Here is a 26,325-nt window from a genome sequence, read left to right as displayed (position 1 = left end):
TTCTAAACATGACATCTACTTCTGCCCTTGAGATCTGCTCCAGCTCCTCAGTCATTTTCTATAAAACCCAGTTCCTAGGCTCCTGCTATCCTCCACATCTGAAATGTCAGGTGTGCACAAAGAAAGGAGTCATTTGACTGGCACACAGCTCCAACAAGCTTTCTGATTCAAAATCAAGGGGCCCATCCTAAGTAGTGCTGGATGCCTCCTGATTTCAACAAGAGTTGAGCACTTGAAGAAGAGGCCTGACAAGGTCTGAGCAGAGCGTAAAACACAGACAATACCTAGATACAATAAAAGGGTAAATCCTAAGGCAGCTTTCACACCCTTCAGTAGAATAAAAATTTCACTCCAAGGCAAACCTCCCACTGGTTTCAAGGGGGCCAGAACTTGGGAGGCTGTACTAGACTTTTAGAGGTCTTTTCCAGCCCTATTTCTCTATGCTTCTACAACTCACCAATTTTTACTGGTTTATGTCTATTGCATGTTGTTAATGCATATTATGACAATTTTGTTTGCTCTGCATCCAAATACATGTGGAGATATTAATTACTGTATTTTCTTGCATACAACAACACAATCACTCCCTCCCTCCAAATTTAACAGGAACCCCATGTTTAGAAAGTCCACAGAAAGGGTTGTGGGGGAATCTTATCACAAAGTACCAGGGGTCTGGGGGTCTCCACAGCCAGGGTCCTGTGGACCAGGTCTGATCTGGCCACTGACCAATCCCTCATACATTTGGGGAACTGCACTCCTCAAAGGGCCAGAAATTTGCAAGGGGGGGGGGGGGCGCGCAGCAGCGTCATGAGACAATGTTACATTTTTATGACAGAGTAAGATCTTCTTCTGTTAGCATAGTTAGCATGCCTAACATAAGATTCATTGACTTGAGTCCCCATTTTGAAAAGGGGCATCTTTCAAACAACACATTAAAAGAAAACAAGCCAACTGGCAGCTGGTTAACAGCAGAAAGGGAAAACAAACATCTGCCTAGTTAAAATCTAAAACCACACATGTAAAATAAGCTGATAAGGCTCAGTTTTACATAAGCAGTGCTCTTGCTTCCAAAACAATTACATTTGTTCTATTTCTTATCTAGTTCAAGGCTTTTCAGTTCTTGAGAATTTATTCCCCAAAATAAACTCTTATTTGTACCCAGAATCAAAGAGGATTATGCAGAATGTCAAATCATCTACGGAGCAAGAAGAAAAGTCTGTATCACATACAATGAAGCCCCCACCACACACAAACAAAACCTCCAGACACCTCTTTTGGTGGAAAAAAAAAAAAAAAAAAAGACACTGCTCTGGATGACAGAGTCCCAGAGGTTCAGCTCATTCTTGCTGCTGAAGACCTGAATTCATTTAATAATAATAATAATATAGTATGTTAGAGAAGAGTTTAAAGGTTAACTGCGCTGAGTAACATCTCTATACTTAGAGTGCCACTCAATGTATTTTGGCATTTGATCAGGTGACTTCCCCAAGATTGCTTTAAACAAGAAGATACAATAATCACTGGGATTCAGTATTAATATACTACAGAATTCTGTTATCAGCTTTGGTTGTGAAAAACCAAGTATTACACTAGAGGACACCCCCCCCCCAAAACACACACTTTGGTTCAACCAAGGGGCCACTTCTTGAAGTGAAACTCATTATGTTCTTCAATCTGATGTGCAAATATTGGATGATTTTGGCAGTTACTCTTTTAAAGCCAGTTCTACCACCTTTGAGCCCACTCACAGAGGAAAGGTTACTCATGACTAGGGTGGTGAAATCAAGCACAAGCTGGATTTCTTTGGCGCTCCTTAGGTTCTATACGAAAGAGAGTTCTGCCAGATTTACATCCAAGGACTTGTTAGACTTTACGCTGTAAGCCAAGCAAATGTTAATTAGCTTGGTGTTGTTCGGCTTAGTGGAACAGTCGCACAGTAAGGCGAGAAACCTGCTCTGACTGTCCTTCACCTGCACAGCTGTGATTTGCCACTAGAGGCTTGGTGAGCATGGACAGGACTAAAAGCAAGACCTGCTTGCTGCTCCCACCAGGCAGAGAGCAGGCTTACCACCATGTCAGATTCAGCAAGACCAGAAACACCAGGGAGAAGCAGCTTATCTGAGGCTCTCTGGTCTTGCTGAAACTGACACAGCAGCTCTAGGATCTGAGGGGCCTGATCCTTTTTTCTCCAGAGCTCAGGAGGCACCCCCCCCCTTGCTGGTCTGGTGAGCAGCAAGGGGCACGGTGGCTGCCAGTCACTCCAGGGAAAGAAAGGATTGAGCTCCTTGGAGCTCAGGTGGCACCTGGCCAGCCAGCAGCCCAGCCAGCAGTGAGTGGGGTGGCAGGTGCTGCCTGAGCTCCAGAGAGAAAAAAAAAAAAAAAAAAAAAGAAAAATCGGGCCCCTCAGAGCATTCTGGGAGGACTTCAACTACCATGGCCACATGTTAATGGAACAGGAACAAAATTAGGTGGATTGGAAGATAATGCCACTCCAGGACAGAATTAAGATGAACAACACATGCTTTAAGCCACTTAAAAGGAGTTAAGTGTCCAGCCAGTCCAGGGGTTAAAAGCTCCAGAAGCCACCTAAATTTACTGTACAAAGCCCAGATTTCAGCCCCAAGCAGATTACATTCAAAGAACAGCAGCTGGGATCCTACACAACAAACTGAACTAGTAGTGTAACATTGGGTGAGCAAGTAGGGCATATGCACCAAGGACTGCTTCACTGGGATGGGGGAGCACCTCACTCTCCTGCTCCCTGCTCCACTTGCACTTTGGCTGAACACTGCAGAGGTACTGGCAGTAAAGTTCATGCTGCTGGGAGGGAGCAAAAAAAAATGGGGTCCTTTTTTAACATTTAAAACAGCAATTTTTTCCTTCCTAACATAGGCTTTGACAGTAAAAAAAAAAAAAAAAAAAAAAAAAAAAAAAAAAAAAAATGGTGAAATCTCTCTCCAGCAACCATGGGCTACAGTGCCACTCTAGGGAACTAGGAGTTCCTAAAACACCTTCCACTCCATAACATACTGTCCCTGCTGCTTCATGCTACCACTCTGTGTGCAGCCTAGCAGGGGAACGGTGCAAGAGAGGATTGTCCTGGGTGCAGTCTTCACATATTATGCCTCTGAATGAAGCTACCATATTCAGAAGTGGACTGGTTAAGAGTTATCGTCATGGAACAAGTCAGTAATGTGTGGAATTCGAGGGGCTGGTCTTTCCTAGATTCCTACATAAAAGTTTAAAGGGGAAAACCAGGCACCCTCTTACTTGCTCTCATTCTGGCTCCATGAATCTTGCACTCTTGCTGCATGCTGACATGGCTTCAATAGGAGGGTAGACAGTACCAATGCTTTCCTGCAAGCATTTTTGGTATTAAATGTATACTAAAGAACATGATAAACCAGCATGCTCAACCACCAGCCCATGGGCAAAATGCAGCCCCCAGAGCCACAGGTATCTGGCCCATAGGGCTCCACACAAACCACAAAATTTGGCAGCAGGGGAGCAGTGGCAATAAATACAGCCACCCTCCCCTGCTGCCAAATTCCAAAACCCCAAGCCTCGCACAGCACGTTGGGGTCAGGTTGCGTCTCCTACCCCTGTGGCTGGATAAGGCTGGGCCATACCCCTCCCCTGAGATAGATGCAACCAGGCTGTGCACCACCCCCGCAGGGCTGGGCCATACCCCCACTCTCCCCGTCCTCCTCCCCCCCATCCCACCGTGGAGCCAGGGAGGGAGGAGCGCTTTTGCCCCATGCTGCGCAGCAGTTTCTGTTCTGCACTGCTGCTGCTCAGCCCAGACAGGTAAGCCTGGAGCTGGTGCGGGGCACACTGGGTTGGGGCTGCGCACACTGGTCCCCACTGCTACCAATGGGGTTGAGGGCAGCAGCATCAGCAGCTGGAAGAAGCCGCCTCCACCCGGGCTGCCCCCATTGCAAGCCCAGGGGGCAGCAAGATGTGTCATGGCCGGGTGGCACCTCAGCCAGGCAGGACCAAGGGCTGGACAAAAGACCCTCCGCAGCCAGGATCCAGCCCACAGGCCATATTTGCCCACCCCTGGGTTAGACAAACACTAGTTAGGGATGATCAAAGTATTCACATCCTAACCAGTGAGTGAGAGATTGAACAAAATGACCCCAAGGTCCCTTGTAGCCCCACATTTCTATGATGTATGTTTTTTTGTTGGGGGGGGGGAGGGAGGGCACGAAAGCCATACACATTTTCAATTCAATTGTGTCTTCTGACCAATTCTACTATTATTTTCCCTTAAAAAGGTTTTAAATTAACTTCACCCATTTTTTACAAGACGTTAGGAAAAACTGTTCAATCTAGTTCTTGTACCTGGACATTAATTCTGAGGGTCTCTGTCAATAGTTATTTAACAAAAAAAAAACAAACCCCCACACAAAATCTGAAAGCCTGCAACAGATAGCTTGTTATCTGCTCCGAGTGGCAGACTGCCTGTAATCTGCCAATAATTCATATGAGGTGGAATAGAATAAAACTATGCTCTGTGAAACTATATCAAGGATAGGAACTCATGTAGTTCATTTGGATTCAGGTTGAAGCCTCCAGTGATGTTTTGCATGTTGACTGACAACAACCAACCATTAGGCAAGAATAAAGAGCAGATGAGTCTTTGGACATGCTTATTAGGGAAAAAGGAAAGTCAGACCAAAATACAGTATCAGAATCACTCTGTTTGTTATTTAAAACAAAACAAAAAAACCCCAACATTATTAAAATTGTCTATTAAAAAAGCATTAGGAGACAGAGAATCTCTCTAAAACAACAAGTGCACTCCTATACAAATCCAGGTTAAGGGACTCAAGTGCTTCTTGGGAGAATGGTACAACTGCACAGACACTTATGTGAGTGAAATCACAATGGAGTAGACCAAATTAGACTGAAAGGTACAACTGATTAGAGAGATATGAAAGCTGATGTGATTTAAAAAAAAAAAAATTAAAAAAAAAAATCAGAATATGACCTGATTAGAGGGCAGCAGGGCAGGCCCTACGAGGAGAGGCTATGGGACCTGAACCTGTTCAGCCTCCACAAGAGAAGGCTGAGGGGATCTGGTGGCTACCTATAAATTTGCCAAGAGGGACCAGCAGGCAATGGGAGAGTCCCTGTTTCCCTGAACACTACTGGGGGTAACAAGGAACAGCGGCCATAAGTTGACTGAGAGTAGATTCAGGCTAGATATCAGGAGGCGCTACTTCACTGTCAGGGCGGCTAGGAGCTGGAATCAACTTCCAAGGGAAGTGGTGCTTGCCCCTATCCTGGGGGTCTTCCAAAGGAGGCTAGACAGCCACCTAGCTGGGGTCATTTGACCCCAGCATCCTTTCCTGCCCATGACAAGGGGTTGGATTAGATGAACTGCTTAGGTCTCTTCCGACCCTACCAACTATGAAGCATTCCTTGAACCTAAAAAAATCCTTAAAAAAAAATGCCTTACTTTATAATCCAACCATTTTCTGAGTTAATTTAAAGAAAAGAATCATGTGTGCAGCACAAAATACTTTCTTTAATGAACAACATGAAATATCAATCCCTTTCAGAAACAATAATACTAAGCCTAGTTTCTTAACACAAGTCTTCAAAAGCTTCACTGATATTACTGAGTCTTTAATATCCACGGCCATCTCACTCACCTTACAGAACAGATGTTTGTTTCTTTTTCCCCTTCTCTAAATCCAGAAACTGAAAACTTCACATGCACCTCCAGCATACAATTTACCTATAATTCTATAGTATTTTTATTTAAGGAAACCCTGCACCAAAACAACTTCTCACCTCTCCACTCCAATTATACAAAATCCTCACTGCAGGCAAGCATTATTAGTTACATTTTGGAATGAAGCATTCTGAAACAGTTTGAACAGCATATTCAGAGTTTACCAAACAATGAAGCAAGACTCAAAGCACACAGTGTGCTCAGCCAAACTAAAGAACTTTTATTGAATAGTCATGAAAAGGAAAATGTAGGGTACCACCATGACCTTACATGTTCTGACTGCCATTGCAGGCATATTTCCAAATCAGCACAGATCAGCAGGTGCCTTATAAAAATGGAAGTCAGTGATGAAAATGTGTTCTGTGAAATTGGTGCATTTTACAGTTCAGAGATCCATAAATACACAAATGTTCAGCTCTGAGCTCCAACAAACCTACCTTTCCTTCCCCAACTGAGCAGATTTGTACATGCAGCTTTCTATGAAAGTCAGCAACAGTTTTCCTCATCTTAGAGAGGAACTACAGCATAAGAAGCTTCCAACCCCTCAAGGCAAAGTGCATATCTGCATAGTCTGTTCTGTTAATACACACCTTAGAAAGCAAAGAACTCCAGATGTCATTAATATGGTGCTCTCCAGATAGAATTCTGGTTACTTAGGTTTTTTTTCTTGTTTCTTCTTTAGCAGGTCTCCTTCTATTGGCTTGGCATCTAATCATATGGGGTGAAAGTCGTCATAGCTGAATTACTTCCAAGAAACCATGCTGTGGGATGTATTCTGCATCTTAAAACAATGTGCACACTAACTCCATAGTGTACCTCTGATGAGGGTAACACCAGTTAACAGGCTGAAACAGCATCTGTCCTCATTACCTAAAAGCTCCTGGACACTGAATCCACAAAACCGTGTATCCAGCCATGCCAGCACTTTTATACAAACATAATACTTATATTAAATTTACTGAAGTCCACTTAGAGCCCAAGCGACGTGGATGTCCTTCACTGAAAGTCCAGCTAGACAGCCACACATCCCTAAATCAGGGTATCATGGCAGCTGTTGTGAGCCCAGTTCATTTTGCACTATGGAAGTCTTGCACACTGAAATCTGATGCACACACGAGTGGGTAACTGTTTGTCAGGACTGGGTGGGGGTGGTTAAAGGAACATGAAATGCATTGCATCAGGGCTGCTCACAGGTGCCAAAATAAGTTATCATAAAAGTGTTAGCATAAGAATTATGGTTGATTTTTTTAATTTAAAAAAAAAAAAATGAACAAGAAAGTGAAAGCCGTAGTCACACTGAACGCAAGGAAGTGTAAATACACTGGACACATACAATGTTAACACTGAGCTTTCACATACAGTCTATGCAACATGTCCAAGAGCAACTACTCACCTTTGATCTGTAGTTCCTAAACTTCTGAGACCATTAGACTACTATGGCCTTTCCATAAGATTTTTCATTAACTACCACACGCTCCTCTTATAGTGTTTATCATTCAAAGTTTGAGGATAAGAGATGGGAGATGCTGTTAAAACTCCAAAGTATCGAGCTCACCAGCATATCATAATGTTTTCAAGATGCATTTACCCTAGAAAGGTGAAATCAGACTAATGCTAAATTATACAAGAATGCCTGAAGAATTTTAGGATTAAATGGAATCAAAATACATTCCTAATTAATTAATTAGAAATGGCTTTCCTTAATCCAGGAATGTTTCCACTGATCTTAAAACCAGTTTTGCAGTGCTCTAAGCAAGGAACGCCAAGTGAGGTTGGGATGCATGCTACACTACACCCTTACATGGTCTCCCTAGATTTATAAGCAATTTGACACAATGAAAGAATTAAGAAAAAAGTTCCCTACCTTTATCAAGCCTAGTTAATTTCTCCTATAAGCAGTTAAACTGCATTCCAAAATGTATTATTTCTGTCTGAGTGCATTACCATTATTATGAATCTAATACTGTAGCATTCCTACCATTTTAATTTACACAATAACGGCAACCTACAGGGAACTTACACAAATAGCTTACCTTGGACCCCACATTCCTACAAATATAAGAATTTTATTTATATATAATTTTAAAGAAAGCCAACTTTTCTAAAATACAGTCCAAACTTGTATATGCACAATAATCCCATCTCCACCTTCATAACCAGTTGTATATATTATTTGAGTGCATAGCAGCATATGTATGCAGTTTCAAAGATAGCTCTAAAAAATTTAACCGAACTAGCTAAATATTTTTCATTGAAGAGTTACTCAGTATGGCACTTGTTTATTGCTTGACTCCATACCAGCATATAAAGATCTCCTATTTGCACTTAAATGCAAGCGGCATACAGTATCATTAGCTGAACAAATGGGTACGTCCTACAGGAACCACACCACCATGCACAGGGCTGTGGGTAATATTGAGTAAACAAAGCATACAGTGTCAGTATCGCTTAGTTCTAAGTGGCACTGACGCAGTGTCAAGTGCTGAAGTCACTGGGGATAGGGTATTAGCAGTTCACAGGCCAATACCACATATTCAGCAGACTTTGGGTATGGACATGGAGTGAATAATCTTAAAAAAGTCTTCTCAGAAGATGAACTGTCACATTTTAATTATACGCACAAGCTAAGCACATATATGAATTGTTACTAGCAGACTGCAGAAGAGGTGTGCAATTTAAAGAGGGGATTCGAAGACCAGATGGTGGCCATCTTCCTTTCATGGAAAAAGAGTTCCAAGGGCACAGAAATAGAACAAAGGAAGGTACAAAGAACTGGAGTGTAAGAAGGACAAAAGAGTGTCAAGTAGTGCTGAATGTAGGTGGAGCTAAAGATGCAGGAAGAAGCAAGTGCTGACACATGGGTGGAACATTCTTTGCTGCTGCCTAAGATTAAGCAAGGGAGAAGCCAAACTATCTTTAGAGGGGAAGTGCTTATAATGCACCTGCATCACAACTGATATTTCCCAATTCAATCTTAATTTAGCTCGAGTAGAGAGCAATGTAGGCAGCTGATCAGAACAGTCCATGATGCAACAGCAGTACATGTGCCTAATCCTTGGGCAGAAAACACAAAACTTCCACTGCCATAATCTGATTTAAAAGCACTGGAAGGCAGGGACTATGTCCCCCCCACTTCATGTTCTGAGGTTGCTAATGGTGCCATATTTGAGGTTACAAGTTCTTTTTCCTAGGGCAGGCTGGCACAGATAGTGACGGGGGTTTTGCTTTCCTCATGAGAATTGGGCACAGACTTTTTTCCCTGTCACTGAAATGGCAGGGCACTGCCAGTGCTCTCATCTCCCCTGCTTTCAGGTGTGGCATGTTCCAGAGTGCTCTTGGAGTTTTAGATATCATTCCTAATAGCTGGAAAACGTTTGCAATGGCCATTTGATGATTCCCTGGTTAACAATTGCCCGCAGACACAGGACACCAGACTGGATGGCTCACAAAGCCATCCACCAGACTGGATGGCTGGTAGCCATTTGGGAGACAGTGATCACCTAATAATAGAATTCAACATAAGACGTCGAGTGGGTAAGGTAACTAGTAGGGTGAAAGTGCTAGACTTTAGGAAAGCTGATCTCATTGCACTCAGGTGATTAGTCAAGGAAGCACTGCAGAGTAGGAGTTTTGAAGGGATGGGAGCCCAAGAAGGGTGGCTGTGCCTTAAGGAAACGATCCTTTGGGCACAAAGCAAGACGATCCCCGAGCGAGGCAAAAAAGGGAATGGGGCCAGGAGGCTTCCATGGCTGACCAGAGAAATCCAGGGCAGCCTAAGGGCCAAAAGGGGAGCACATAAAAAGTGGAAACAGGGTGAGATCACTAAAGACGAATATACCTCCTCTGCTCATGCTTGTAGGGAGGCAGTTAGGGGGGCCAAAGCTACCATGGAGCTGAGGATGGCAACCCAAGTAAAAGGCAACAAGAAATTGTTTTTTAGATATATTGGGAGTAAAAGGAAGGCCCAGGGAGGAATAGGACCTCTGCTAAATGGGCAGAAACAATTGGTGACAGACAGGGGGGACAAGGCTGAACTCCTCAACGAGTTCTTTGCCTCAGTGTTTCTAAGTGAGGGGCACGACAAGTCTCTCACTGGGGTTGTAGAGAGGCAGCAGCAAGGCGCCAGACTTCCATACGTAGATCCTGAGGTGGTGCAGAGTCATTTGGAAGAACTGGATGCCTTTAAGTCGGCAGGCCCGGATGAGCTCCATCCGAGGGTGCTGAAGGCACTGGCCGACATCATTGCAGAGCCACTGGCGGGAATATTCGAACGCTCGTGGCACACGGGCCAAGTCCCAGAGGATTGGAAAAGGGCTAACGTAGTCCCCATTTTCAAGAAGGGGAGGAAGGAGGACCCGGGCAACTATAGGCCAGTCAGTCTCACCTCCATCCTTGGTAAAGTCTTTGAAAAAATTATCAAGGCTCACATTTGTGAGAGCCCGGCAGGGCAAATTATGCTGAGGTGAAACCAGCACGGGTTTGTGGCAGTCAGATCGTGCCTGACCAATCTAGTCTCCTTCTATGACCAGGTTACGAAACGCCTGGACACAGGAGGAGGGGTGGATGTCATATACTTAGACTTCAGGAAGGCCTTCGATACGGTATCCCACCCCATACTGGTGAACAAGTTAAGAGGCTGTGACGTGGATGACTACACAGTCCGGTGGGTGGCAAATTGGCTGGAGGGTCGCACCCAGAGAGTCGTGGTGGATGGATTGGTCTCGACCTGGAAGGGTGTGGGCAGTGGGGTCCCGCAGGGCTCGGTCCTTGGACCGATACTCTTTAATGTCTTCATCAGCGACTTGGACGAGGGAGTCAAATGTACTCTGTCCAAGTTTGCAGATGACACAAAGCTATGGGGAGAAGTGGACACGCCGGAGGGCAGGGAACAGCTGCAGGCAGACCTGGATAGGCTGGACAAGTGGGCAGAAAACAACAGGATGCAGTTCAACAAGGAGAAATGCAAAGTGCTGCACCTAGGGAGGAAAAATGTCCAGCACACCTACAGCCTAGGGAATGACCTGCTGGGTGGCACAGAGGTGGAAAGGGATCTTGGAGTCCTAGTGGACTCCAAGATGAACATGAGCCGACAGTGTGACAAAGCCATCAGAAAAGCCAATGGCACTTTATCGTGCATCAGCAGATGCATGACGAATAGGTCCAGGGAGGTGATACTTCCCCTCTATCGGGTGCTGGTCAGACCACAGTTGGAGTACTGCGTGCAATTCTGGGCGCCACACTTCAAGAAGGATGCGGATAACCTGGAGAGGGTCCAGAGAAGGGCCACTCGTATGGTCAAGGGCCTGCAGACCAAGCCCTATGAGGAGAGACTAGAGAAACTGGACCTTTTCAGCCTCCGCAAGAGAAAGTTGAGAGGCGACCTTGTGGCTGCCTTTAAGTTCATCACAGGGGCACAGAAGGGAATTGGTGAGTATTTATTCACCAAGGCGCCCCCGGGGGTCACAAGAAACAATGGCCACAAGCTAGCAGAGAGCAGATTTAGATTGGACATTAGGAAGAACTTCTTCACAGTTCGAGTGGCCAAGGTCTGGAACGGGCTCCCAAGGGAGGTGGTGCTCTCCCCTACCCTGGGGGTCTTCAAGAGGAGGTTAGATGAGTATCTAGCTGGGATCATCTAGACCCAGCACTCTTTCCTGCTTATGCAGGGGGTCGGACTCGATGATCTATTGAGGTCCCTTCCAACCCTAACATCTATGAATCTATTAAAGCCCCTTTCAGCCTTATGGTTTTATTATTATTATTATTATTAATTACGAAGTGGTCTTCTCCATTGCCAATTGAAAGGGGATTGTACTAGGAAGGACTACCATTAGCAAGAAAGGGAAGGCAACCTGAGAGGACCACCTCCTCAATTGCAGTAACTGCATAGTATCAAAAGACAGCCCAAGCAAAATCAAGGGAGGAAAAAACTAAGAAACAAGGATGTACAAAGAGGGTGAGTGACAGAATGGTGCAAACGCCCTCCCCAGTGTGACATTTACACAAAGCAACCGTAACAACTACGTATGTAAATGCAACCAATGCTCCCTGCTACACATGCACATACACAGACAGCACAGCTAAAGAGAAATTCCTTGTTTTGCTCAGCTCTGGTGAAATAATTAACATACAGGGAGTACCTACTAGTGTTTTGTTCCAGTCCTCTGAATGACTGCTCTGCTTTCAAACTCCAACTCACTATGAGTAGATACCAAACATTAATTTCTAATTTGGGACTAAAAAAAGTCAGGTTTCAATCATTTTAACCACATTTTCTTCAGATTCCCCACCCTTGCCATCATATAACCCAATCAGTATACTATCTGTATTGACTGCTAAGCTTGCAATGAACAACTTGAATTGCATCATCTACTTCCCCGTCCCAACGCGCACTCTCCTAGGCAGTTTTGCCAGCTGCCATGGATAGAGTTCCTTTCATTTTTTGCAGCCAACAAGTAAATTAGGAATATCCATGTATCACAGCTTAGCTGTAACCATGCATGCTAACAGCTGTTGCCATGGTAGCCTTGCCCACACACATCCATTTGCAGTTAAACACTATATACAAATATCATTCCATTTGGTTTCAGCAAAGGACTCAATCCTGCAAGGTACTGGGGCCCTTGACTGCCTATGCAATGGGAACCGAGGAAGTTGGCGGGGGGGGGGGGGAAATGGGGGAGAAATAGGAGTGCCTGCTTCATAAAAAACAGACCCCTTAAAAAGTGAAAAGCTTTCCAGGACAAAAGAGTTCAGAGAAGAAAACCAATATAACAAGCCATCACTCCAAAATTGGGACTCACTTAGCACCATCAAAAGAGTACACCTTCTACATATATTCTCTAACACTTCTGCTAAAAAATTCCAAAAGCTAAAATTGGAAAAGCTAGAACTGAAGCTCCAAGCTTTAAGCTTGGGAAGCTACACTTTCCAAGCCTGAAGCAAGACTTCTAAATCCATATCAAGACACCTAAATATAAAGGGTCTGATTCTCTCCAAAATGTCCTGAGCAGCTGCAGGCCCTGCTAGTGTCAGTAGGATTTCTTAATGTACATGCATGCACTTGCCTTTTGCCTAAAAGCAAGTTTAGGAGCCTAGCTTTGAAATATTTTACCCAGGTAATTAACATCCCTTCCATTTTACAGAGAAAATGTATTAAATTTACACCCACTTTACTGTGAAAAGTAATTATTGTTAATAAATTCTACATGTGTAATTAAGTGTTTAGTTTTCTGCTGCTTTCCATTGTGCATGAAGAAGAATGAGGGCCAATTAAGTGCTTTAATACCATTCTGTGTATGTTGCGACTTGAGGCAACAATAGGGAAACAAAATAACTTGTACCAGTTCTGCTTTTCTGACATATTTATGTCAATTCATACCAAAAAAAAAAAAAAAAAAAGTTAGGAGGAGGATATTAAGGTTACAAATTCAGGGACTACAATGTTCCATCTAACCAGAATTAAGGTCACCTATACAATTTTAGTTCAACCTCCTTCGGTAAAGTAATTAGGATACAGTCTAATTACCTGATGCCAAACTATTTTAAATTCATTCAGTAAGCAGTACTCAGGGATTGACCTGAGTTATGAATGAGGTTAGAGCAGCGGTTCCCAAACTGGTACGCGTACCACCAGTGGTACTCAAACAACCCAAGAGTGGTACGCGAAAGGCCAGGGGGAGGGGAGCAAGCACATAGACACCCAGCCGCAGCCCGCTGCAGGCAGCCAGGAACACAGCCCAGCCACATGTGCAGTGTACCCAGCTAGTAAGTGTGTTGTTGGCAGGGCAGAAGGAGCGGGGAGCAGACTGAGCCACAAAAACAGTAATAAGTTTTGGAGCTTGTTCTTATCACCTCATTAATTGAACATGTGGCCAGATGCTCGCTTGTGGCTGGGAACCCCCATAAACTGATAGGCTCCCAGCCACAGGGGTGTACCAACTGCTGCCAGCCCCACAGGTGACAAAGTTCACAGTGGCAGCAGCATTCTTGGAGCTGCTGTATGCTCAGTCCCACAGGTGACAAGGCTTGCAGCAGGGACAGTAGAGAGAACACTACTGCCACTGTGAGCCTTGTCAGGTGCAGAGCTTTCAGGGGGAAGAGTGGGGAGAACACTGCCAGCATAGCATCCTGGTGAACAAGAGGAGTAGAGGGAGCTCTTATTTTCCATTATAAAAAAACCCAAAAATTAAATACCAAAATTTACAGGTACTTAAAATTTATTTTATTATAGTGATTGAGGCACTGGTAGGCTTCCAAATTGTTTAAAAATTGTAAATATATGTTCAATTGATACCTGCATATACACACATACAATGGTGTTTCATTTTAATCATGGATTTGGGGGGGTTTATTCAGAGAATTTGCAACTTGTATCATTGTGTGGAGAGAACTTGAAATTTTCTTCCTCCAGAAAAAAAGACTGCAGTATCTCAAGAGGAAGAAAGACAGGCAGACAGACAGGAAGCATGCCACAGAGGATGCTATAAAGCAACCAATAACAGCCATCATGAAAGGGATGCAACACATGGGGTTATTCCCAAGAAACAGGCCAGACAAGATAACCTGTCTGTAGAGCAACTGCTTTTCGTTGTGGTTGTTTCTAAACATTTCTAAGCTGTGGAATCAGGATATGCTCTATAACACTGGGGGCCAACCTCTTTAGCTAGTGCACAAATTAGCACCACAACCTCTCTCATCTCTTGCTCTGCTTTCTGCCTCAAGTACTGTGCTCCTTGCCCCCATCTGCTGCTATGCTTTCTATTCCCTGCCCAACCTGTCACTGTGCTGCCTGCCCTTCTCCCTAATCTGCTGTGTGTAACACAGACTGCCCATGCCCCACATGGCACCTGTGCTGCAAGCTGGTCAACCCTACTCTACAAGGTGAACAGAGAGACTGTGATACTACTGCATACAGATTTAGGATTTATATTTTCCATCTAGGCTTTGCTATGTATGGAAGTGCTCCCTTCTATGAGTGTACATGAATAATCAATAAAACCATTCAAGTCTCACCTGTGCACTAACTCAGCAAGTCACTTCATTATATTCTTAACATGAGGTGCATGAATTGACCTATGCACAAACTTCAGCTAGCCAAATCATAGTAGAGTAGGAAATATATAAGAAACAACCGTGGGATTAAGTAAAACCCTGTTACATGGCCTTTACATTTTCATGGCACATGGTGAAGAAGCAGATGAATGTAGAGTGAAAAAAACTGGCGAACCTGGCTAATTGTCACCTTGGGTCCACCACGATTCACTGGCTGGAAAATTGGCTCCGTGGTCGGACCCAGAGGGTAGTAATTGATGGAAGTCACTCATCATGGTGTCCTGTGACCAGTGGGATCCCCCAAGGCTCTGGCCTTGGACCCATACCTTTCAACATGTTCATTAATGATGTGGACACTGGAGTCAGAAGAGGACTGGCCAAGTTTGCCGATGACACCAAACTTTGGGGCAAAGCATCCACACCAGAAGACAGGAGGGTGATCAAGGCTGACCTGCACAGGCTCAGCAAGTGGGCAGATGAGAATCTGATGGTGTTCAACACCGATAAATGCAAGGTTCTCCACCTTGGAAAGAAAAACCCGCAGCATCCTTATAGGCTCAGCAGTGCTATGCTGGCTAGCACTATGGAAGAAAAAGACTTGGGGGTCATCATTGACCACAAGATGAACATGAGCCTGCAATGCAATGCAATGCTGCAGCTAGTAAAGCGAGCAAAATGCTGGCGTGCATCCATAGATGCTTCTCAAGCAAATCCCGGGACGTCATTCTCCCCTTGTACTCAGCCTTAGTGAGGCCGCAGCTGGAGTACTGCATCCAGTTTTGGGCTCCACAATTCAAAAAGGATGTGGAGAAGCTTGAGAGAGTCCAGAGAAGAGCCACACGCATGATCAGAGGTCAGGGTACCAGACCCTACGATGACAGGCTGAGAGCCATGGGGCTCTTTAGCCTAGAAAAGCACAGGCTCAGGGGTGATCTGATGGCCACCTATAAGTTTATTAGGGGTGACCACCAGTATCTGGGGGAACGTTTGTTCACCAGAGCGCCCCAAGGGATGACGACTAGGTCGAACGGTCATAAACTACTACAAGACCGTTTCAGGCTGGACATAAGGAAGAGTTTCTTTACTGTCTGAGCCCCCAAGGTCTGGAACAGCCTGCCACCGGAGGTGGTTCAAGCGCCTTCATTGAACACCTTCAAGAGCAAACTGGATGCTTATCTTGCTGGGATCCTGTGACCCCAGCTGACTTCCTGCCCTGTGGGCAGGGGGCTGGACTTGATGATCTTCCGAGGTCCCTTCCAGCCCTAATGTCTATGAAATCTATGAAAAAAAAACACAACACATGCAACTGCTATCCTACAATTGACACTATTTATAAATGTACTGGAAACACCTGAAACCCTTGACCAACTGACAGGACAGAAGACCAAATGCCAGCATCCTGCCTCCAGCAAACACCAGCAGCACTGAAGCCATGTTTATACAGTACCAGCTCCAGACAGCATGGAAAGGACATGTAATAAGGATTCTGGATAACTAGCTTCCAAAAATGGATCTTATACTCCCAACTCACTGATGGCCATCCTTCTAAAGGTAGGAAAAAGACGACATTCAAGGACACCTGGAAAGCCAGTCTGAAGAAATGCGATATTAACAATCACTACCTGGGAAGACTCAAGCACTGAATGTTCTCTAATGACACCATGATGCATGACAAGGCATTGATCATTTCAGGCAAACTCACCTCACTGTGGGGGCAAATAAACAAAAGAGACAAACAGAAAAGGCTGTAACCCAGTATCACCAGAATCTTCTCCTCCTTCCCAAAACTGCCAGCCATGTCTGCAGTCAAACATACAGGACATTTTCGGTTGCCTCTGGACTCAAAGACTTCCTATTAACTGGAAGACTATCATGCTCATACTGAGTGACTGCCAACAACAATTTAGAAGCAGTAAGATGGCCTACTGTCTTACATTAATTATCACTTCTTTGTGAATGCATGTTCTAGTAGTCCCCAAAGGCTCCAATGATTATGTGAGGTGTTGTACAAAAAATGTACAATGGACAAGCTCTGTGCTTAAATGGCTTAACACCATATCTAAATTAAGTTGTGTATGCATGCTTGTATTCACTTACATTTTAAGACAGGACACACCAATTCTGATCAGTCCTGAGAAAGTGGAAACACTTAAAAAAGAAAAAAAAACCCAGCAGTTTAAAAGAAATGATAGGAGGTGTAAAAGTATAACATGCCAATTTTCCTAAGGACCTGAAAGCAGTTTACAAACACCTGCTAGAGTCAAGTTCACACAACAACACAGGAACCATGAGAAGTCTCCAGTGAAGGTGAATTGCTGCAGTCCAACACACAAGCATAAGAGCTGGTGTCAAAGTGCAGAGGCCCTCAATAAATCCTGTGAAGGTGAAGCTGGAGTTGACCCACACAGGAAGGGACTTAAGGGAAATTGTCACCTAGAAAGTACCAAGGGAGTTTGCAGTATTTATTCCATCTTGGGGCCTGAAGTAGCAGCCACAGACCTATTCCCTGCTACAGACTAGGAATGGACTCCAAATCCCTAATTCCCCATACAGTTTTGCATGCTGTTTTCTTTTAATTTCTCTAGACCAGGTTTCCCCAAGCCTGATTCCCAGTACCTAGGCTTGGCAATCCTACCTCCACTGTCCAACTGGGTAGCAGGCACTATAAGGGGAAGCCAGACGGAGCTAGCAAAGCATGCCCCTAAACCTCTTTCCCAAACCAAAGGCTACCTGGTTAGGGAAGAGGCAAGGAAAAATGGATGCTGCTCCCCTCCCAATCCTGAAGGGGAGGGGAACAGCAGTGCAAAACTCCTCAGCCCATTCCCAATATGAGGCAGTCTTTGGTTTGGGGAAGAGGCAGAGTGGCTGCTGCTATCACCCTCCCTCCCAAATGAGACCAGGAGGGAGCATATAAGGATTCACTCTTGTTAGAGAAGTTCTTGCAAGGGAGGTCTTCTCAGTCTCAACCTGTAAAATCTTCCAGAAGGGGGGGAATGTTTGTAGTAAATGCAATTCTCCCAGCAGAAACATAATGCTTATAATGCATAAAGCCACAGTACACACCCTATTTGCCTTTGTAACATGTTGATTTGGTAGCATGTTGCTCCCACATTTAGTAGACCCAGGAACAGTGTCCCTACCATCTTTAAACAAACAGGAGCTTAACTTTATCATGATGTTTAACATGCCTCAGGATTCTTCATAAAGAAAGGCACTATACAACAAGCACTAAATATTAGTCAGTTTTATACTCCGATTTTGCTTTACAAATTTGTAGTGTAGGAAGGTAGAACTTATCATCTAATCATGGGTCCATCAAGCACATTAATTCTGGCTCATTCTAAAGCAAAGTCTGGTGACAAAAGAGACGCACTCAAAAAAAAAGTTTAGAAGATTTTACATAAATCCCCATTTAATCCTGACAGACTGCAAGGTTTGCTATAATAAAACTTACTCAGCCGTTTTGCTTCTACAGGATCTACACTTGCATCTGTCCATATCAAAGGTTACTCATGTGGAAGTCAGTCATGCATAAAAGCCTATTTTCTGAGTCTTAAATACATACAGTAAAACATGATAATTTGGAAAATGTTTTGAAAACAATATTTTAGGCCTCTCAGTAGTAATGCAGACCTCTGCAAGAAAAGTAAGTGAAATCACATGACATACATTCTCATCAGAGGTGACAAGAATATTACCTTAGAAATAAAGCACATGCTTTGTAAAACATGGCATTTTCCATAAAAGAAAAAAAAAAAAAATCAAACAATAACATACAATTTGTTGATGAAAGTTTGGGGACCAAAATAATCTTCTTTGCATTGTTAGGGATGCCAAAATGCAACATTTTGAAAGCAGAACACCATTCATTGCACCTTTATGGTCATATTTAAAAAATTGAAATTTCGTATACTTTGGAACATATGCAAATATTAGCTATCCAAAGCCTCGGAGGCACTCATCAGCCACAAGTAGGCTACCCTAACGCATATAGCGAAAGGCACACAACAGAACCATATGGTCATCACCCCGGCCAGCCATCTCTGATTCCCCAGCCCAATGACCAGACGCTCTGACAGCTGGGTTCAGACTACAGCACAGGTGCATTTGAGCCTGGCACCAGATACCCATGACTAAGCGGTAGAACACATTAACAGATCTCCCCTGGTACCTTCTGGATGTAAGGTCACATCAGACATTTTGACATACAAACCTTGTAGCACCTAAACACCACAATGGACATTCCCTCCCATTCATATAAACCAATTACCAAGAATCAGGCAAAGTACTATATGCCACACAGATGCACAGCAAGAAATATTACTATTAAGGGTCTTTAAATGACAGCATGAAGGGAATAAATCTGTTGGTTGCTATTTTTCCATTAAATGCCATTCTGTTGGAGCTTTGGGAGGGAAAAAAAAGTGTTTAAAATCCTCAGTGTTTTTCTAAGCAAGACAAATTGTTTGAAAGAAATGGTAATTATTACTGTCCCTGTAAGCTTGGGCACCAAGATAAATATGAAGATCTACTTCTGTCCTTTCATTTCTGCTGTGCACTACGTTACATACATCTTTCCATGTGTACTTCCTTGCAAGAAAAGGCATGTCTAAAGAAGATGCCATTATCAATTAATAGTTTTACTGGAAGAATAAAATATATTTTGATACTACAGTATGGTGCATTCTCTATATCAGGGGTTTGCAAAATTTCACCTGTGAAAGGCCATTTCAAAGGGGCAGTCCTGGTAGCAGAAAGCACTGAAGAGGCCCCTGGGCCATACTGGAAACTTGAAAAGGAAGAGAAGAGGAGAAGAGAGAAGTACTAGCAGACCATAATGCTCATAAGCCTCATTTGGCCTGCAGGCCACATTTCAGGAGCCTACCTCATAGGCTACATTTATTATGGAACAACCTGCCTTAGCAAGTCTGAGAGCATTATTTCCAAAGCCAAATTCTTTAGTTACCATGCAGGTTTCAGAAAGAGCTATAAAAAGTGACCGAAAACAGCAATTTAGGCAGAAAGCTACATCACAACGATATAACCATCACGAGCACAGCCAATTGTTCATTTGCCAAACTGGTTACCCACAGATGGACCAGCAGCCAAAGTTACTCAAAAGACCACATCTGTCCCTGTAACAATGACCTCCCCTCCACAACCACATTAATCAGGAACTATGAAATTGACAATCACCATAATAATAATCATTACAAAAAGAGATCTGCTTTTTAGAAAGAGGTTTGGAAACTCTTTTCTGAGTATAAACAGCAAAGAATCTCAAATACTTCAGGGCTAAGTGTAAAAAAGTTGTTTCTGTTCTTCAGCAGCTGTTTAAATATTACTCTTTTCACACTATCACTTGTGTTAGCAACTTTCCTCCTTTATCCTTTGACAAGGTAATTATGAGTCACATTCTCACTATAGTAAATAATAATGACAGAAATAAACTTAGCCTTGGTTTTTGTCTCCAAAGTCCCATTAGATGTTTGAAAGCTGTTGCCTTATTTTCTCAAAAAGATATGGCTCTGTTCATTCAGGGTACCACAACATTCTGCTTTTTCTCCTTCCTTAAGTGATATGCTCTTAAGTATGTGTTAACTCAGGGGTCAGCAACCTCCAGCACATGTGCAGAGCATGGCATGGGAGGCCATTTTGCTTGGCATGCCACAGCTGTGGGTAGCTGCTGCCAACAACAGAACCCGGGCTGCTCCCAGCTACCCAGAGCCAGGCTGCAGCTGGGAGGCTGTGAACAGCTGTGCCAGGCTTCGGAGCCCCAGCATCAGCTCTGTACCAGCACCTTGGAGCCAGCAGTGGGGAAGGGGCCCGAGGCAGCGCAGCCACAGTCTCTCCCCTGCTCCCGGCACAGAGCTGGTAACTGGGCTCTGGAGCCTGGTGCAGCTGTTTGTAGCCCGCCTGGGCTCTGGGCAGCTGCAGCAAGCAGCGGGCAGGCTGCAAACAGCTACACCGGGCTCTACAGCTCTGGCATCAGCTCCATATACGCACAGTCATCACCAGCATGGAGCTGATGCCGGAGCTGTGGAGCCCGGTGTAGCTGTTTGCAGCCTGCCCGCTGCTTGCTGCAGCTGCCCAGAGCCCAGGTGGGCTACAAACAGCTGCACCAGGCTCCAGAGCCCAGTCACCCGCTCTGTGCCGGGAGCAGGGGAGAGACTGGGGTTGCGCTGCCTCGGGCCCCTCCCCCACTGCCGGCTCCAAGGCGCGGGTATATGCGCTGGTACAGAGCTGACGCCGGGGCTCCGAAGCTTGGCACAGCTGTTTGCTGTTCGGGGTAGCTGCTGCTAGCCGGGAGCCCGGGCTGCTCCCAGCAGGCAGCTGGGATGCTGCAAGCCCTGCTGGGTGCAGCCCAGGCTCCAGCAGCTACCCAGAGCCAGGGCTGGGGGGCAAGGGCTTTGGGTGGGGAGCAAGGGGCACAAGCAGGGCATCCTGCCATGTACCCCCTGCCCTCATTTTGTTTTTCTGGCATGCCAGCACTCCGGCACCTTCCAAAGCAGGCATTGTGGTGTTTTTTAGCACTCTGGCCAAAAAACGTTGCCTACCTCCCTGTTAACTGATACTTAAACAGGGAGTGGCATGGAGGAGGGATGTACCTAAAACTTACTTTTTCAGAAACTAACTAAACAGTCACAAATCTGGCTCAGAGTATACAGTGCAAACTAGGGCTGTGCGAAGCTTTGGTCTCCGATATGATTTGACCCGATTCAGTGGCCAAATCTCCAAATCAAATCAGGAGACCCTTTAATCTCTCCGAATCGAATCAGAACCCTCTGAATCGATTTGAAGAGATTCAGCAATTCAGACATAGACACAGCTTTCAATGTTTTTTCTACATACCTCAAGGTACCAGGTGGCTTGTCAACACTGCAATGGTGGGGCGGATGGAGCATCCCACAGAAGCACGGGGGGGGGGGGGGTGGTTCCCCAGCACACTAAGCACTCCCAGTCCACTTCCAGGTCCACCAGGGAGCATGCTGGGGGGGCCCCTCTGCACCCTCTGGCTCGGCAACTGGCGTCTCCTGGATCTGGGGGGCACCCAGGGTCCCCCCATGACCGATCACCAAGCCAGGGGCACATGGGGGGGCTCCCCTATGCACTCCCCAGCAGAGCCAGAAGTGGACCAGAACTACTTCCAGTCCGCTTGCAGGTTCACTGCCGAGCACAAAGGGGGCCCTCCCTGTGCTCCTGTGGGACTCTCCACCCGCCCCAGCATTGCAGCATTCACAAGCCATGCCTAGTACCTCGAGGTATGTAGAAAAAACATTTAAAATCTGTGTCTATGGCCGAATTGCTGATTCTCTGAATCAGCATTGAATCTTCAGATTCAGTCAAATGGAAAATCAGGGACAGGGATCCAAATCGAATCACTGTCCCCAATTCGGGCCAAATTCAAAGTAATCCTATTGAAGCTCTTATTAATCAGACTAAAACTTCCAGGGAGTCTCATGTATCAGCATCCCCGTGCTTAAAATGTGGTGGCAGGGGCGCTTTATCTGAAGCTCATTCAACAAGCTTTACATAAAAGTGCCCCCACCGCCATTTTTAAGCACAGGAACGCTGATGCACAAGATGCTGGAGGCTGCTGGAGCGTGGTAATTACCATGATAGAGTCTGCTCCGATGTGCTGTAATTACAGTGCATGGGAGCAGCCTTGCTGCTCATGTATAGGCACCCTAAAGTGTCAAGCATACTTTGATGTGGTGATTTTTAAGTGTTTCATCAGATACTTTTAGAATCTTTAACATTTATATGCAACACTTAAACTTACCCTACACATTTTTAAGTTGCAGAAATTGCCTTTGTGCCACCATACATTTTTTTATGGCACCATAAAACCTGAGCTAACAGATGTCTACGTCCTTTGTCATGCCACAAAATGACCAAATTTGTGGTTGTGACAATTCACTGAAATAGTTTTGTGCTCTCCTCCGCGCCCCCCCCGTTAGTTTATGGCTAGTGAGCGTGGGAAGTCCAGGGCTGCCTGTACTCCTGGGATACATTCTCAAACTGCCACAGGATTCAGGCCCCTGCCACTCCTAGGAGCTCAACCTGTGGGACAAGTGACATCAGTTTTTTCTAATCAATCAGAACAACTGTGCTTGGACATATCCCAACAGAGCTGATAATGCAATGAGAACTACTTTTATTTTTAGCCTCAGGGTCCTATCTGTTTGCTGAGAAAGGAGGGTTTTACATAAGTCTTTTCTGTCTGAAAGCTGGGGTAAAGGAAGGGGCTGGAAGTGCAAAATTCCAGTGTGCAACCTGAGTCTCAGGAAGCGATATTCCTGACAGCCTGAGGAAATCTCACTAAAAACAGAGCCATAAATGATGGTGATAGTGACTGCATCTCCCAATGTCATTCACTTGCTAGAAAAGAGTCTGCCTAACTTATCTGAAGTACACTCCTACTGCCTAATTAAGATGGCTCTCTTGTGCCATTCTTCTTTGACCCAAGAGCATAATCTGCATAATGTAATAATATATTTAATGTCTAGTTACCTTCCAGGATAAAAATGGAATTTTATTTTAAATGGTTTGAGAGAACTTCTAGCTAATCACTAAGTATTTTGCTTTATTAAAATCTGATTGTATCCATACCTATGTCTCCTACACTGTGTTGTTGGAGAACCTATCGGTCTCACACTTCAGGGGGGGGAAAAAAAAAAATACAGTCATTTATGGATTTCAAATGATCTTATGGTATGCTTTCCTTTTAAAGGAAAGGGAAGATAACCCAGCATGGATGGTTCGGGTCAGTGCAGAACTGGGGAGGAAAGGAGAGGTCAAAGATGGCTAGTCCCCAGATCCCAAGCAACCATTCCAGCATGTGGGACCACCAATGTTAGGGAAACCCAGTCATGATCTTTTTCTCAGATATTATCCCAGCAGACATGCCAGCTGCCTTCTTAGTAACTGTAGGTCACCCAATGATTTCCCAAAGCAGAGAAATGTTCACTGATGTAGAGAAGTCAGGCTTAAGGCTGTTCTGTTTCAGTAAAGCAGCTCCAGCTGCTCTTTGTGCATGGTCATGGCAGAGTTGCCAGAATACTTGTATTTCCTCAAATAACCTATAAAATGCACAGACCACTACAAATATAGATGGACGGAGGGATGCAAATAAGGTACTCGAGTCTCCAATCGAAAAGTATCATACTTTGCATGTGAGGGTATCAGCAACCAGAGGTTAGACGATTCACATAATAAACTTAACTCGCTCACACAATGAAAAAGGAGTAAGCTATCAGAGATGTTCTTAGACTTAACTCTGCAAATAAGGTCTCCCGCTTAAATGAACAGGAAGTCTCATAAGTTCCTCTCTTCACCACAAGGCCCTATTAAATTTGAGCCATCAGTCCCGCCTAAGGCCACGGCAATGAATAAACTAACACATTTAGAAGCTGTTCTAAAATGGCTGATGCCATACACATGTGTATGATGCAAGAGCTAGCAACCAAATTGAAAATAATTTTTACTAGGGATGGTGCCAAGTCTTTTATTCTATCACAAGCAGGATGTACCCCTCTCGCTTCCCTTCCATCACCAGCTGTACGTGTGGCCTAAGCAAGGAAGGCTGTGCAGGCAGAGGTGCTTTCTGCCCTTGGGATGCTGCCTGAGAGATTTTTCCTGCAGCAAGGGTGGGGTTAGGCAGACAAGGCGGCAAGAAAGAAAGAAAGAAACACGCACACACACACACACACTTGAAAAAGGGAACAGTGAAAGGAAGTCGGCTAAACTCGCAAGTCACGCTTGCACGTGTGCGTTACACCGTGACATTGCCCATTACCTTGCAAGGCAAGCAAGTAGCCATAGGTCTGGGGCTGGACCCTTGTCTTTATGCCGCACGTTTCTACAGCGCCGGGCACCTGGCAACGACGGGAACAATACCCCACGCATCGGGCCCCACACATGTGCGCCAGTCTCCTCAGCTCTCCCTTTCTTCCGCCTCAAACAAAAACAAGCCAGGAGGAAACTACCCAACCCGTGTGCAACCGCCTACAGGCAGCCCCCCGGCGAGAAGCCAGGCCCGGCCCTCGCAGGCATCTCGGGGGTTTCCGCCCACGGGTGAAAACACCGGACAGCCGGTCGGGCATCATCTGAATGCCAACAAGGAGGGGGCATGGCGGAGGCCTACCCAAAACTTCCTATGCAATGATGGGGGGGGGGTGAAACCTGAGTGCCCCGCGCGGGCCGTCTGAGGGAAGGAAGAAGGGGGCCGGCGAGGCGCGGGCTGAGGCGGGAACCTGCTCAACCCGCCTCGGCGCCCAGCAGCGCGGCGACGAGCCGCACGTGGGCCCGCATTGTGTGCGCCGCTGGGGAAGGGGCAGCCCGGCACTCGCCGCCCGCCCGCCCCGGTTGCATCATGCGCCGCGCTGCTACGCGGGGCAGCCGCCACCCTCAGCCCCACGTCCAGCTCACCTGCCGAGGCGGCGCCTGCTGCTGCTACTGCTGCCAGAGCCGGTTGCAGCGGGGCGCGCGGGTCTTGTGCACCTGGGCCGGGCGCTCCCCTTCTCAAGCAGCGGGCGGGGCATAGCGGCGCGGGCGGGCGAGGCGGGCTCTGCTACTGCGCTTGCGCCGGCTGTGGCTCCCTGACTTGTGTGCTGCTTCATTTTCTGACCCCTGCTTCAGATGCTCCTCTGCTTTCCGCTCCGTCTCCATGTGCTGCTTTGTTTTCCTGTGCTCCCTGTCCCGCCCCCCCAGCTGCTGCTCTGCTCTCCGCTCCCTGTCCCATGTGCTGTGCGGTGCACAGAGCCTGCGCCTGCCCCTGCCCCTGCCCCTGCCCTTGGTGGAGACAGGCCCGCCCCGGCCCACGCAACCGAACCTAACACTGCCCCGGTGGTGCTCGCCCTTTCCGCCCAGGGAGTTGGAGGGACAGCGCTCAGGCCAGCTGTGGGCCGGATCCGGCCCCGGCTCACGTGGAGGAAGGCAAACAGTCACATGGAGGGGGGCAAGGGGAAGGGACGCTGCTGTGTGGGGAAAGGGCGCTTGGCCTAGCCCTGCAGCGGTGGGAGGGGGCATAGGCCTGGCCCCTGTCCAGCTCGGGGGCCCAGCTCCAGTCTTGCCCCAACCTGGCTATGCGGAGGGAAGAGGACATGGCCCGTCTTCCACCGTCCATGCTGGCCTTGGAAATTGGGATTTTGGCAGTAGGGGAAGGTGGCTGTATTAATTGCCATGGCTCTCCCACTGCCAAATTTCCCAACCCACGGGAAGTCCTGCAGGCCAAATGTCACAGCTCTGCAGGCTGGAGGTTGAGCACCACTGCATGAACAGAGTAGCATCTTTTTAAAAGAAATAGGCAGGAGTTAGACAGAGCTGGTACCTGCTTCGACAAATCTGTGGCATGCCATCATCCTGGTGGTCCCATTAGTTTATGCAGAGCCTAGTGGGGGTCTTGCATGACGTTTCCCTGCACAGGCTGAGGAAATATCTAACTACTCAGGGGTTTCCAACTGAGGTTTGTGGATTGCACTGGAGCAGTTCAATTAGAATTTGATGTTTCTCAAGAAAATTTGAAA

General features: G+C 46.0%; 1 protein-coding gene across 2 annotated transcripts in view; it reads right to left on the bottom strand.

Annotated features, from left to right (window-relative positions):
• SLC7A1 (solute carrier family 7 member 1) overlaps positions 1 to 25,471 on the bottom strand; it is an 84,252-nt gene extending 58,781 nt beyond the window's left edge. The window contains exon 1 of one of the 2 annotated variants that reach the window (XM_059719854.1): positions 25,229 to 25,471. The gene's annotated coding sequence lies outside the window, so the exon portion shown is untranslated. The remainder of the gene's footprint in view (positions 1 to 25,228) is intronic. The other variant, XM_014595943.3, reaches the window with a different exon arrangement.
• Positions 25,472 to 26,325: the final 854 nt, after the last annotated feature.

This window comes from Alligator mississippiensis, chromosome 1, assembly GCF_030867095.1.
Source record: "Alligator mississippiensis isolate rAllMis1 chromosome 1, rAllMis1, whole genome shotgun sequence".
Taxonomy (NCBI): Eukaryota; Metazoa; Chordata; order Crocodylia; family Alligatoridae; genus Alligator; species Alligator mississippiensis.
The sequence above is the reverse complement of the archived record's forward strand: the minus strand, read 5'-3'. Positions and strand labels throughout refer to the sequence as shown.